Source organism: Elaeis guineensis, chromosome 16 (assembly GCF_000442705.2).
Source record: "Elaeis guineensis isolate ETL-2024a chromosome 16, EG11, whole genome shotgun sequence".
NCBI classification, from domain to species: Eukaryota; Viridiplantae; Streptophyta; class Magnoliopsida; order Arecales; family Arecaceae; genus Elaeis; species Elaeis guineensis.
The window spans coordinates 35461976-35476407 of NC_026008.2; the positions used below are offsets into that span (position 1 = coordinate 35461976).

Consider the following 14432-nt stretch of genomic DNA (forward strand, 5'->3'; position numbering starts at 1 on the left):
TTTACACTCAAACCTCCGATGAGTTACAAATAGGGTTGGGGAAAAAAATCAAAGTTTTGATAATTCCATCATATATGATCGAGTCGCAAAGTCTTTCATACATATGTCCTATATCTAAAGTAATTTTTTGATTAAAAAAATCTCTTTCTATTTACACCTTCCAACATCATAATCTTAATATAGCTGATTTACACACCTCCCAACTCCCCCTTCCTACACTCAATTTCACTCTAACATATAAATTAATTAAGATTGATAATGCTTTCTTTATTTATGAAGATGAATTCTTTTTAAACTAATATAAGGATATCAAATAAGTTCTTCAATTCTTCATTGAACGCTAAATGAGCTAAGCCAAATCTTTGTTTTAATACAACACATATTTATAAAATTAGAATAAGAAAAAAGATAGCTGTAGAGACAATGAAATTTATTCTAATAAGTGAGTAGATTACTTTAGTATTAGCATCAATGGTATGAGTCTTCAATTTGAATGTCAATTATTGATTTTGGATATAAGAGAAGTAGATATTCTCTCTTAACATATTACATACACTACTGTGACAAACCATTATATGTCACTATAACACTCATTATCAACATCCGGCTTTGAAAAATCTTCTTAGCTAAAGAGTAACCCATTAAAGTTACTAGGATTAGAGTTTTCAATCGTGGCCATTCATAACAACCATAGCAAAAATTAAAGACTTGAGCTTGGTGTGGTTCAAGAAGGCAGTTCACAAGACTTGATCAATTGATGTCACTCAAGTGAGGTGCTACAAAAAACACCTGAACAACCATGAATCCAAACCTTTCCAGAGCTAAAGAACAACCCAAAAAGCCGTTCAATAATCCCATCACATGCAACACTTCATCTTTTTTGGATTTATCCACTAGATTGACAAAGATAGTTTTGGGTCCCACCAAAAGGAGGCCAAGAGGGCCAGGCTGTTGCAGAGTCGGGCGATCTAGAGTGAAAGGGAACAAAGTAGTTTGGTTGCCAAAAAGGACGCATCCAAGGCAAAAAATAAATAAATAAATAGATAAAGTGGCGGCAGGACATGTGTGGCACCATGTGCCCAAACAACGTCCCACGCAAGGGATGGGTGTCTGGTCTTCCGGACGAGTGGCAGACAGCATGGTGTTTGCAATAATGACTAATGGGTTATCTGTTTTAAGTTCCTGCTCTAATGCTAGATCCTAGTTTGCATCAAGATGGGGCTTTATCAGATAGTGATCCGAATCCAGCAAGGAATCTGACTGCCCAAGCTTGAACCGGGCTCAACGTCAAATAGCCAGGCTAGATAAAATGGGTCTCAAAGTAAAGGTTTCATGGAAAAAGTATGATTAAGGTTTGATTGGATTGCTATCGGTACTTGAACTTTTAGAGCTCTCGAAGATAGAGTTTTACAGAAAAAAATTGTTTGCCGTCTACTAATTATATTTATAAAATATTTAAAATTTTAACATATATTGATAATTAAATCAAAAATATATTTTGGTATGGTAAAATCATAATAAAAGATATTACATGATGTTGTATAGTAAAAAATAATATAATATAATATAATATATTATTATATATTAAAATATTATTATATTATATTATATTTTTATAATATAATTTATATTTAATATAATATATTACTTATAATCTAATTTAATAATAAATTATTATATTATGTTATATTATTATAATAGATTATATTATATGTTTATAACATGAATATTATAATAGATTATATTATATTCATGTTTATAACATGAATACTATTAAAAAAAACACCAAATAATATGGGATTTTAATTTTTTCCCAAAAAAATGGTAAAAAATAGAAAAAAATAAAAATAAAAATTTTAAATTTATAAAAAAATAAAAATTTTAATTTTGATAAAAATAAAAATTATCATTTAAAATTAGTATCCCCATTTCAAATTATCTTTTAAAAAAATATCTGAAAAAAATTGGTGTAAAAAAAAATAAAAATACCATAAAAAAAAATTAAAAAGAAATAGAAATTATAATTCTAAATTTAAAAAAATAAAAATTTTAATTTTAATTCAAATAAAATCATCATTTCAAATTAATTTTTTTAAAAAAATATCATAAAAAAATGAGAAAAAAATAAAAATTATAATTTTGAATGAATTTTAAAGAATAAAAATTTTAATTTAATTCAAATAAAAAAAGATAATTTTAAATTATTTTATCCATTTAAAATTAATTTTTAAAAAATATCTAAAAAAATCTTAAAAAATTAAAAAATAAAAAATATCATAAAAAAATGAGAAAGAAATGAGAAAAAAATTATAATTATAATTTTAAATTTAAAAAAATAAAAATTTTAATTTAATTCAAATAAAAACAATCATTTCAAATTACTTTTTCCATTTCAAATTATTTTTTTAAAAAAATATGTCAAAAAAATAAAAAAAATATCATAGAAAAATAAAATATTTAAAAAATAAAAAATAATAAAAATTATAATTTTTAATTTTAAAAAATAAAATTTTTAATTTTAATTAAAATAAAAAATATCATTTCAGATTACTTTTCTCATTTCAAATTATTTTTTTTAAAAATATTCCAAACAAAGAAATAAAAAATAAAAAAAATTAAGAAAAAATAAAAATTTAAATATTAATTCAAATAAAAAATATAAATTCAAATTATTTTTTTATTTAAAAATTTTAATTTTAATTCAAATAAAAAATATCATTTTAAATTACTTTCTTCATTTCAAATTAATTAAATTTTTTTTTTCATACCGCACCGTACGTAGCTGTTCGTATCCGTATCAGATCGAGATGTACCAATACGATCCAATTCATCTCATTATTAAATTATCCGATATATTATTATTATTTACGTTATAATTTCTATAGCCGTTTTAGCATAATTTTTCTCTCCTAATATTCTGAGACACATTAGAGTATGTGTAACCATATCCACAAAGCATAATATCACATCACTTAAAATTAAATAATATAAAATAAAATTAATAATTAATAATATTAAATAGAATAAAAATGTCAAGTGTACAAAAAATAATACAATAAAAGTTTCAAAATACTAAGTACAAATCTAAAAAAGACTAAATCCAACAAAAATGTCGTGGTGCCCGTAGTCGCTTGGACCTTTTCAGGAAGGTCTTTAAAGGCTGCTCCTGTTGCTGCTGTGATGGCTTCTCTCCTGTTGCTGCTGTGATGGCTTCTCTCCTATATCAGTGGAAGAGGTCTGCTGGTCATGCTGCTCAGAAATAACTGATGCTGTCGGATCATCTACGGATTGAGCGATCCGCTCAATCCTCTCGTCTGGATATACGGATAGACCTGAAAAGAAAGTATCATACTCATATGGCCAACTGGTATCCGATGATATCATCTAGAGATGTAAAAAGAAAAAAGTGCTACCATCTATTGATCAAAAGACGAAAGCATCTGTGCAGTATCTAGTGATGACATCTGCGGAATATGCGGTGATGACATATGTGAAACATATGGTGACGGTGTATATCTCATTTTGGCGCATCGACTGCTCCATACCAAGAGGCACAGCTATATGGATCAACACCAATCGCCACCAATGTTCCAAAACCTGTTCTCTCTATCTCACGCAGTATTCGAATCCGTTCGTCCTCATCAGTCGTAGATAAAGCACGACGAACGTTCAAAACAATACTCGACATAGAATCAATCTACAAAATAAAAATAAAACTGTCAATATACTGTAAAATATAAAATAAAAATATAACACAAATAACATAAATTAATTTTCATAATCTTACCAAAAGACGCACAGCAGAACTCTCGCCCTCATATCCAGGAACTGCATACCGAGGCTGTCCAATAACGCGCACTGTAATGCTAAAAAACCAAGCCATGTAGTCATCGGTATATGAACGACCTCTCAAAATGGGATCACCATTAACAATGTGATCTCGACGTGCATCCCAAATATCGATGTACTCTGCATGTTTAATACGCCAGTCAATACGAGCTCTCCCTCGTCGATCAATACGATGAAGTGTCTGGCTGGTATCAAACTGCTCTGGGATGTCCTGAATCTGACCAAACTGCCGCAGAACACGATCGGAAAGATGCCACTCTACCACATCAAAACAAATAAGTGGCACCCTAGCAGTCCATATATCATGTCAACTGTACACATCTGCGGCAATATAGCCAATATATCATCTGTATACGGCTCCCACAAAAACTGATAGAGTTAAAATAAAAAAATTAGTAAGCTAAAATTTTAATAAATTATGAATACTGTAAAATGATATTTATAAAAAATTTAAAATTTACCCGTCTATATGTATCAACTAATGTATCCAACTGGTACCTATAAACCCGTGCCATTCTCGTCGATACGTGATGAACGTTGAATGCAACATTTCATCTGTTTCACAATCAACTCATGTTAAATAAATTTTATCGAATTTAAAACAGTAAATTTTAAATAAAAAAAATAATATTTTTATACCTATATCCCAATGGTCCATCTAGTCTGAATGGAACATTAGGATCATGCTGCTCTGATGGCATCTCGAGTAACTGTCGTCGTAATGGACTGATAGTCGGCATACGCTCCCATACCCAAATCTGTAAATTTCAAAAAAATCATATATGATAAACCCAATATTTTAAATATAATTAAATATTAAAAATAAAAATTTTTAATTCAAATACCTGTAATAATATAAGATAACCACCAATCTCGCTCTGATCAGCATAAGAACCTCGACACATAGCTCTGTACAAGCAAGCTAGTACTGCACTGCCCCAACTGAGTCTACGAGCAAAGTCTAAATCCTCTAATAATGGCAAAAACATCAACTTCATCTTATTCGATGAAGTATCAGGTAACAGAACACCACCTAACAACCGCAGTACCTGACCCCTAACATACTGCTGCACCATCTCCTCTGGTGCATCATCCGTAATATGAAAATGTCGATAACGATCATCTAAACACTCAATCCGGAGTCGTGAATGATCGAAAAAATGTGCGTCGGGCTCAAACCCTAGCAATCGCAAGCACAAAGCCTGCCACTCCAAAATGGTAAGCGTAGGATCAACTCCGGTAACTGGATCGCCATCAACTGGTAGTCCAGTAAGGATGCTAACATCCTGTAAAGTGATGGTCGCCTCACCAAATGGAAGATGAAATGTGTGTGTCTCTGGACGCCATCTCTCAAGCAAAGCAGTAATAAGACCAACGTCCATCTGTATACGACCAATCCGATATACTCCATAAAATCCAAGATATCGTAAATAATCGAGCACTCTACGTGAGATGTCCTCTGTCCTCCAGAAGTCAGCATCGGATCGTCGTAGACGAAGGTGTCTGGACTCCTGCAATAAAATATAATAATTAGATAATGTATATAATTTTTTTAAAAAAATTAAATAGTAAATAGGATTGGAATGCTTACCCCGCCATCTAAAATAGTCTGTGATCGATGATGCTCCTGTAATGTAAGAATACTGCTGTCTCGAGGACCGGGATACCGCGGATCGTAAGCCATAATACGCTAATGAATCTAAAATAATGATATTATCACAAGTGTATTAAAAAATAAGAAATATGATAGACATTCATTTTATGAGAAATATATTTTAAACATAATATTACCACACAATACAACTTAAACACAAAATTCAGTTCATCTCAGAATATTAAACACGTATATTCAAATATAAACTCACAAAAATATATAAAACAATAACGAAAATACATCTTCGGAACCTTTAATTTCTTCCACTGCTTGAAGTTAAAATGTGTTGAAGTATTCTAGGACAGCGACGGCGGTCATGATCCTGTTCCTTACAAATGCCACAATGGTTCTTACTTATTTGCCTATCATCCATCTCATTTCGTAGTCTTGTTGACTTTGGTCTACCTTTCTGTTTGGATCTCAAATGATTATGATCAGAAATATATTTGAACATACGTGTATGCATCCAATAATCTTCATGTGGTAATGGATTAAAATCACCGCTCCAAACATTCATATATGCTGTAATTGTATATGCATCATCCACAAAATCACTAAAATGTACAGCAATTTTTTGACACAGCTAAAACATGTGAACATGAATATTTGTACATGCTTCACTTTCCACAAGAATATTTTCTTTCAGCTAAAATAATAGTATAAAAATTTTCTCCACCTCGTAATCCTGGACTTGCTCTCCTCGTAAGCACTTCATATATAACTTTTTGAAGATTGAATGCTGTTACTCGATGCTGGTTAGCTTTAACTTAATCTTCAGTAATCTTAATTGCAATATGAGTAAAAAAATTATTTGAATTCTCCTCTACATATCTCAAGACTTGGACATGCCTCGTATTGAAGTATTTCACAAGACGATAAAATGTTATTTGAACAGAAGCTGTAATTGACATATTTCTAGCTTCTCATAAAACACTGTTAAAAATCTCCGACAAATTTGTAGTTAAGACACCATAGCGCAGGCCATCAACATGTACCAATGTCCACTTTTCCTTTTCTATCTCGGACAACCAGCTCCAAGCCTCTTCATTCACTATTCTGATCCTACCCATGATAAAGTTGAACTTGCAAACTTGATAAATGCTTCCTGCTTGCCATACTGCTCTTTTCAGCTGCACATTTTTAAAATGAGTATTGAAATTACTGCAGATATGAGTGTTGAAATTACTGCATATATGTCTTAAGCAGTATCGGTGATAGATACGTGGTGGATTCCATCCAATAGACTCATCTGCGATAGCATTTAATATACCTGGATACCTGCCAGAAATTAAGCATATTTAATTTCTATCTTTGACGATATGTGTTCTGAACTGAAAAAGAAACCAACTCCATCTTGCAGTCGTCTCCTCATCCATAATTGCATATGCTATGAAAATATCACATTCTCTGCATCAATTCTTATTGCAATTAATATCTTACCTTTAAACTTTCTATATAAGTACGTGTCATCAATACTGATTACAGGACAACAGTGCGTAAAATCCTGGATAGATGGTTTGAAAGCTCAGAAAATATAATTTAAAACTCGGACATTGAAATTCACAGTTTGAAAAAAAATTCATGGAATAACTGTATCGGGATTTGCATGTTGAAATACAGCCATATAATAGGATAATTTAGTATGAGACGGCTCCCATTCTTCATAAATATCAACCAATGCCTTTTGTTTTCCACACCATGCTTTCCTGCATGACACTGTATATTGAAATTGATCATTAACAGTTGCCACAATAGCTTCAACTTTAATACTGGAATCTTTTTCAACAATATATCGGATTAGTATATCAATCATCCTTTCACTGACATGTTTGTGGTCTCGACTCAATCCCATAAACAAACAAGTGTAAGGACCCTTATATTTTATGATTTGAAAATATCCATATTTTTTCAACAATGCAGCACGAAGCCTCCATTTACAATTTTGAACATTAACTGATGATGCGCATCGTACGGACTATAATTTCGAATGCGACTGAATTACATTGTATGTCCGATGCTTCATAATGTGATAAAGATCAACAGCTCTCCTTACATAATCTTTACACTCCAATATTAGATCTTTAAAAAATTCAGTCATCGAGGAGTCCCAAAATTGATAGTCAGAGTTCAATTTTCGACCAGCACTAACACAACCACCATCATCTAAATTTATATCGTTAAAAAATTATGAGAATTCGTACAAACGAAGTTGAGATTCTCCCACATTAATATTAGCCAGAATATCTCCATCATCATTCTCATCTTCATCATCATCATCATTACTGCTACTGTCCTCATCCATTCAATAGTCTTCATCTCCGCTTTCATTTGACTCAAAACTTAAATTATCAGAATTTATTCCACCAACTATCCAGTCATCGTTCCCTATATGAGTATCAGCTTCCACACTTACCACTACTTCTAGCAAAGAAGAAGTCACCATAGCAGAAGACACAGGAGAAGTCACCATAGGACTCTGAATAATTGGACAACTAGGGCCGACAGTAGTGAAATGTTGTTCTGCAAATATGATCTCAACACTATCGGTTTGCACCATAGAAGTTACGAAAGTTGAGAAAGATCCAACGTTATTGTCTGCTATCCAAAGCTCGGTACATCTTCCTTTTCAATATATAATTCTAAAAATCGACATTCTGAATATTTCAAAAAAAAAAACAGTATTTCTTCGACATCTTCATCGTCATCAATTGAAACTAAGATATAATTACTCTGCATTAACTGTCCTGACAGATTAGAAAATTTCTATTTCAATTTTATTTCATATTTTTTTTGTATACAGGAATACTGCTATATAAATGGTCCAATAATTCTTGACGTGATAATGATGAAGATACTCTAATCATCCGATTTGCAGGGTGACTGTACTGCACATCAGTTTTATCATTCTGTATCATGCCATCATAATATAATAGTACACGAACTCGAATACTGACCATTTTCTCAGAGAAACTTATGACAAAATCAAAATATTTAGTATTACTAATTATTTTATCGTTTCAAAAAATTTACATGATAAATGCATCATATCATCAACAAATAAGTACAGATAGATCCTATCCCATTCAGGAATTGCATTAATTCTATAAGTTAATTACATTAATCAAACGATACGCAAAAGAGACCGAAAAAAATTTCGACAGCATTTTTCCTTAATTCTCCCCACATGATTGAAAATATGTGAGGAGAACTAAAAAAAAATACTGTCCGAAATTTCTCTCGAACCCTCCGCATATCATTCGAATAATGTAATTACCTATAGAATTAAATGCAATTCTCAAACTGTCCAAACTAGACAATCAATTGATCAATGTATATATTTTATGGTATTCATACAAAAATATATAATCAAATATATATTACGGATATCGTAGAATATCCTACATTGGTCAACTGACAGATCTACGTTTTAATAAAATGCAATATATTTTAAAATTTTTAAATTATTATCGAATCAAATTTTAAAATAAATCTGAATCTAATAAGATAAAAATAAAAATAAAAAATAATGAGATAAAAATAAAAATAAAAAAGATCGAAATAGAAGGATGCCGTAGGGCCGCACGGACCCGCCATCGGAGGACCGCCACGGGGCCGCCGGGGGGCCACTGCCAGGGGGCCGTCGGGCCCCGAGGGAAGCGGGCCCCCGCAGGGCCGACCGTCGGAGGTCTGCCGTCAGGGCCCACCGCCGCGGCCCACCGCCGTGGCCCCCTCGTCGAGGCCCGCCGACGGGGCCAGTCGTCGGGGCCCGCCGCCGCGGATCGAAATAGAAGGGAGCCACAGGGCCGCACGAGCCCCGCCACCGGAGGGCCGCCGCGGGCTCGCCGCTGGGGGCCGCCGTCGGGGCCTGCCGCTGGGGGGCCACCGCCGGGCCCCGTCGCGGCCCATCATCGAGGGGGCCGCTTCGGGGCCACCGTCGGGTCCGCCATCAGGGCGCGCGGGCCCGCCGCCAGCCCTCTATCGCCGACAGCCAAGGAAAAAGAGGGAGAAAGAGAGAGAAAGAGGGAGAGAAGAGGGAGAGAGAGAGGAAGAGGGAGAGAAGAGGGGGCCGACCAAGGGAAGGGGAGGGCCAGGGCCCGCCGCAGGGGGCCGCCGCCGGGGTGCGCGAACCCGTCGCCGGCCGTCTTTCGCCGGCGGCCAAAGAAAAAGAGGGAGAGAGAGAGGAAGAGGGAGAGAAGGGGAGAGAGGAAGAGGAAGAGGGAGAGGAAGAGGGGGCCGGCCAAAGGAAGGGGAGGGCCAGAGCCCGCCGCGGGGGGATGCCGTCGGGGTGCGTGGGCCCCCCGCCGACCGTCTACCGCCGGCTGCCAAGGAAAAAGAGGGGGAGAGAGAGAGAGGAAGAGGGAGAGGAGGGGGCCGGGACCGCCGCCGGGGCGCGCAGGCCCACCACCGGCCGTCTGTCGCCGGCGGCCAAGGAAAAAGAGAGAGAGAGAGAGGGGAAGAGGGAGAGAGAAGAAGAGAAAAAAAAGAGGAGGGAGCTTACCGCCGCCGGAAGCTCGCCGCCGTGCCGCCGGAAGCTCGCCGCCGTGCCGCCGGAGAGAAGAAAACGCCGAAAAAATGCCGGAGAAGAGGGAGAAGAGGGAGAGAGGATTTTTTTTTTTTGATTTTATGCTTCAAAATCCAAAAAAAATTGCCGCCCCCTCCCTCATAGTAAAATACAAGAATAATAGCATTTTAAGAAAATTTCTTGTTAAGATGCCGATGCAAACCATTAACAAACCAAAAATGTAAAGAAACAATAATAAATTCTATACTTTGATACTAGTGAAGATATAATGAAGAAAAACAAAGAAAAGAAGGGAAAGGAAAGAAAACATCGAATCCATCATAGAAAAACAAATTGTGTGCTTAATGCTTCGTAAAGTTCATGTTGATTGAGCACCTACATTGCCACATCTATATTAACCAAAACAGGGATAAAATGCTTCTTAATCTTAAGAAAACTTCCAACCATCTTATGCTGACCAAGGACTCAAATCTGGTAAAACTAAATCCCATTTCATGGAGAGTTGAGACATAAGAACTTTCCAATGCATATGTCCTTGCGACTCTTGTTAGGCCATAAGTAAGAGAGAGCGAAAGAGGGGGGGGGGGGCTCCAATTGATGTAGCATTTTCTTTTATGTGTTACTTGCATATGTTGCACAATGCTTGGCCTCAGCTTCATATCGGCATAAAACTTGAATTGACTTCTGGTCCAACCTTCTCAGGTAAGGGCCAAGAAAATTTGCATGGTGCACCCAAAAGGATCTCATAGTTTTTACAGATAGACCTATAGAATTTTCTGCAAATTCAAACTTCCACAGATATACCGACAACAGATTGGTTACATTTCATTATGAAGGCAGCACATCTATTAACAAAAATATCATGACATGTATCTTAGTAATGGATCTAGATCAGCTAAGAGTTGGTTTGGCACAGTTATGGAAGAATAATAATAACACCTTCTCCATATAAATTCTGACTAAAAATTGTATGGTAAACTGGAGACAGAATTCCATACTGCTCACAGTTAAACCATGACATGAGGTATTGTTCACAGTTGGCACTTGATCTCACTACTAAGATAACTCACAGGAACCAAATAATACAAGATTTTCCTGTCATTGTAAACAAGTGATGTAGTCTTCCACAAGTCAATTTAGTCTTCAAAAAGTCAATTCGCCCTCAATCCAAGTCTTCTGAAGCTTTCTCTACAGTTGCAGTAACTGCCACTAAAAGTTTCGCCACTCATATCTCATGGTATTTTCTTTTAGAACTCAAACTGATATGGTCATCCTTAGTGGTACATCTGAAGAGATTAAATTTCCTTGGGCAAGAATTACCTGTCCAACTATATTAGACTTGAACCATTTCCTATAATCTTACATGCATATCTTGCATAAGAGAACTATAAATGCAAGCCTTCAAATAGAATAAACATAACATTGTGTTGCATAAGCTTCTCTTCTATGTGCCTTGATACAAGAAATGCATGCTTCTCTTCTATATCCGTTGTTACCAGACACTCCAAACTCTAATAGATATCATAAACTTTCGTTGGGAACTTGAGTTCAGAGTCTCCCTTAACAGCAATTATGAACTAAGGATTGTTCAACATGATGCAAAACTTCCATCCAAGCCTAAATATGATGGAATTATATGGAGATGGAATAAGCATGAAATTTTCAATGCCAAGGACACATACACTGTTCTGAATAAATGGTAACACCTCATCTTCTATTGCACCTTTTTTCTTGGAAATCATCTCTACCTCAACAGGTTAAAAATTTAGTCATCCCACTCTATCAGAAGTACTCCTTACAGCTGATAGACTCCATATCAGAAAATGGTTTGATCCTTCCATCTGTGTATGTGCAAAAATGAAGAAACTTTGGATCATTTATTATTTAATCCTTTCTCAGCCAGTATTTTGAATCAGTTTTTACATCAACTCAACCTAACAAATTTGCTTTCCAAAATCGTAGCCTTATGGACAACTTGGAGACAGCATGCAATCAAGGAAAAAAAATGGCAAATTAGCTGGCATACTCTAGCTGCTGGAATTTGCTGGTCCTTGTGGCTGGAATGCAATAGACGTTATTCTGCAATTTGGAATCTAACATGCTAGATATTATCCATTCTATCTCTTTTTCGGATGATGAATGGAATGTTTTGTTGCTAAAATACATAAATATTCTCATTCAAAAACCTTTGTAACGTGCTAAATATTATCCATTCTATTTCCTTTTCTGGATGAGGACCGAACTGGTATTGTGGCTAAAACGCATAAATATTCTCATTCAACAACTCCCATAATTCCTCCCACCTTCACCTCCCCCCCTCCCCCCCCCCACTTCTCTCCTGTAATATTTACTTTCATTTATTGAATGAAGGCAATTAGGTTTTCACCTAATATTTTCTTTTAAAAAAATAGACTTTGTGGTGCCTGGTCCCAAAAAAAAAAAAAAAAAACTTTAGAGTCCAGCATCTCTTTCTTATCTTTAACCAACCTAATGATTAAGGAGCTCACTAATTGCTAAAAATTTAAAACTATTAGTTGCAGTGGGGAAAAGGCATTATTGGCCTGCATAAGCCTCATGTGTTTCATAATTTTCTTATCAACATCCTTAACTTCAGTAAAAATCATAAAATCAAAAAATCCAAGAGAGTCATTCGCATCCAAAAGAAAAAACAAAGACATCATGTAAGCAGTACTAAGCTTTGATATAGTTACAAATGTATAACAGAAAGAGATGTTTTAATCTCGATTTTTAAATGAAAAGACAAATAATGGCATTCTTTTCAAGATTATGAATGAACGATGTATCTTGAAAATCTCAGTTTATTTCAGGACACATTAAAGAAGACAAGCCTTGATTCATCCTTAACAAGTGATTAGATTATCACAGACCTATCATTTTCACATTCTCCTCACACTTCCCCAGTAAAGCACAACAAAAATTAGTGAAATACAGTAAATTGTATGAATTTGCTTCCACTAAATCCTCTTGTCTAAAACATTGCAATCCATCCAAGATAATATATGATTTGACTATAATGAATGAAACATTAAAAAATGGTTCCTTCAAATCCAGAATGTCTTAAACAAAGAAAATGCCAAAACAAAATGCTCATATGACAATAACCACGTGTCATCACCCTAACCAACTCTACCAGTGGCTGCATCAGTAAACCATTTCGCACTGACCCCAGTCACTACAAATTCAAGATGCTTTGAAGGCTTTAAAGCAATATTTCAACGACTATTATACAGTGGACGGAAAAATCATTGTTCTCGTTAATTCAAATCGACCAAATCAACTTCCAAAACCTAACAAGAAAAAAAAAATCCAAAACACTCTAATTTTTCACGTCACTGGAAAATCATTTGGGCATTCTCACATCTTGTCGACTGCACCCAATCACGACCGATTAGCATCCATGCATATCATGCACTCCTTGAGATCGATCATAATCTCCATATAAATAAACGCAATTATTTTCAAGTTTACAAACTCAAGTCTAGTTCAAATCCCATTTTCGGACCCGATTACTTCAGTCTATTTCCGATCCTCAATCACATACCATACACTCCATACCCAGAGAGCAGATCAATCTTAAGCCATATAAACAACGGAAAATAAAATTGAAAAATTAAACAATTTTGTCACCGATCACTATTTTAACCTTAAAAAAAAAAATCCAAACATACCAAAAAAAAAAATTAGGAAAAAAATAAAAGCAAGTTCCTTCGAGCCATCAATCACAGAGATCCAACAACAACAACAAAAGAGATCACATCCATCAACAGATCTACACGAAAGAAACAGAAAAACTCGCCGAAAGCTCCGATTCAAAAAGATCTACGACTATTATGAAAAGAAAAAAAAATCAATCGGGATCCGGAAAATCGGTTACCTTTCGCGACGCCGATGGCGTTGAGATCGAGGAGGGATTTCTCCGCTTCCGAAGCAGACGGGAGAGAGGAGGAGAGGGGTAGAACTCCGGCTTCAGAGAGACAGAGATTGAGTGAAGGGCGGCGAAGATACAACCCTCATGAAATGGAATTTTATAATGGGAAATCGCCAATAGGATGGCATGAACGCTGCGACCGTGCGGAAAAATAATCTCATCATTTATTACCGATCATCAGATGTGGTACGTGAACGGCTTGATAGTCTTGATCGAGCTCTGTCCACCGTTCAGTAAATCACTGATTTTTACTTAGATCGATTATTTTTAGCTTTTTATCTTTTTATATTATTATAAAAAATAAATTATTATTAATAATTTTATTAGTAATATGTTTTCCCTTTTTTAGGAAGAATCTAGAAAGTAATAGCCGTCATCACTTTATTTTCACTACAAGCTAAGTTTGAAGAGATTCTGATAATTAAGATTTCTTTTTGAAAGAAGAATGGCATGAAAGT

General features: G+C 35.1%; 1 protein-coding gene across 1 annotated transcript in view; it reads right to left on the reverse strand.

The window, feature by feature from the left end:
- LOC105059495 (actin-2) overlaps positions 1-14052 on the reverse strand; it is a 33299-nt gene extending 19247 nt beyond the window's left edge. Inside the window, exon 1 of the mRNA XM_073250054.1 lies at positions 13921-14052. The gene's annotated coding sequence lies outside the window, so the exon portion shown is untranslated. The remainder of the gene's footprint in view (positions 1-13920) is intronic.
- Between the last annotated feature and the right edge of the window lie 380 nt (positions 14053-14432).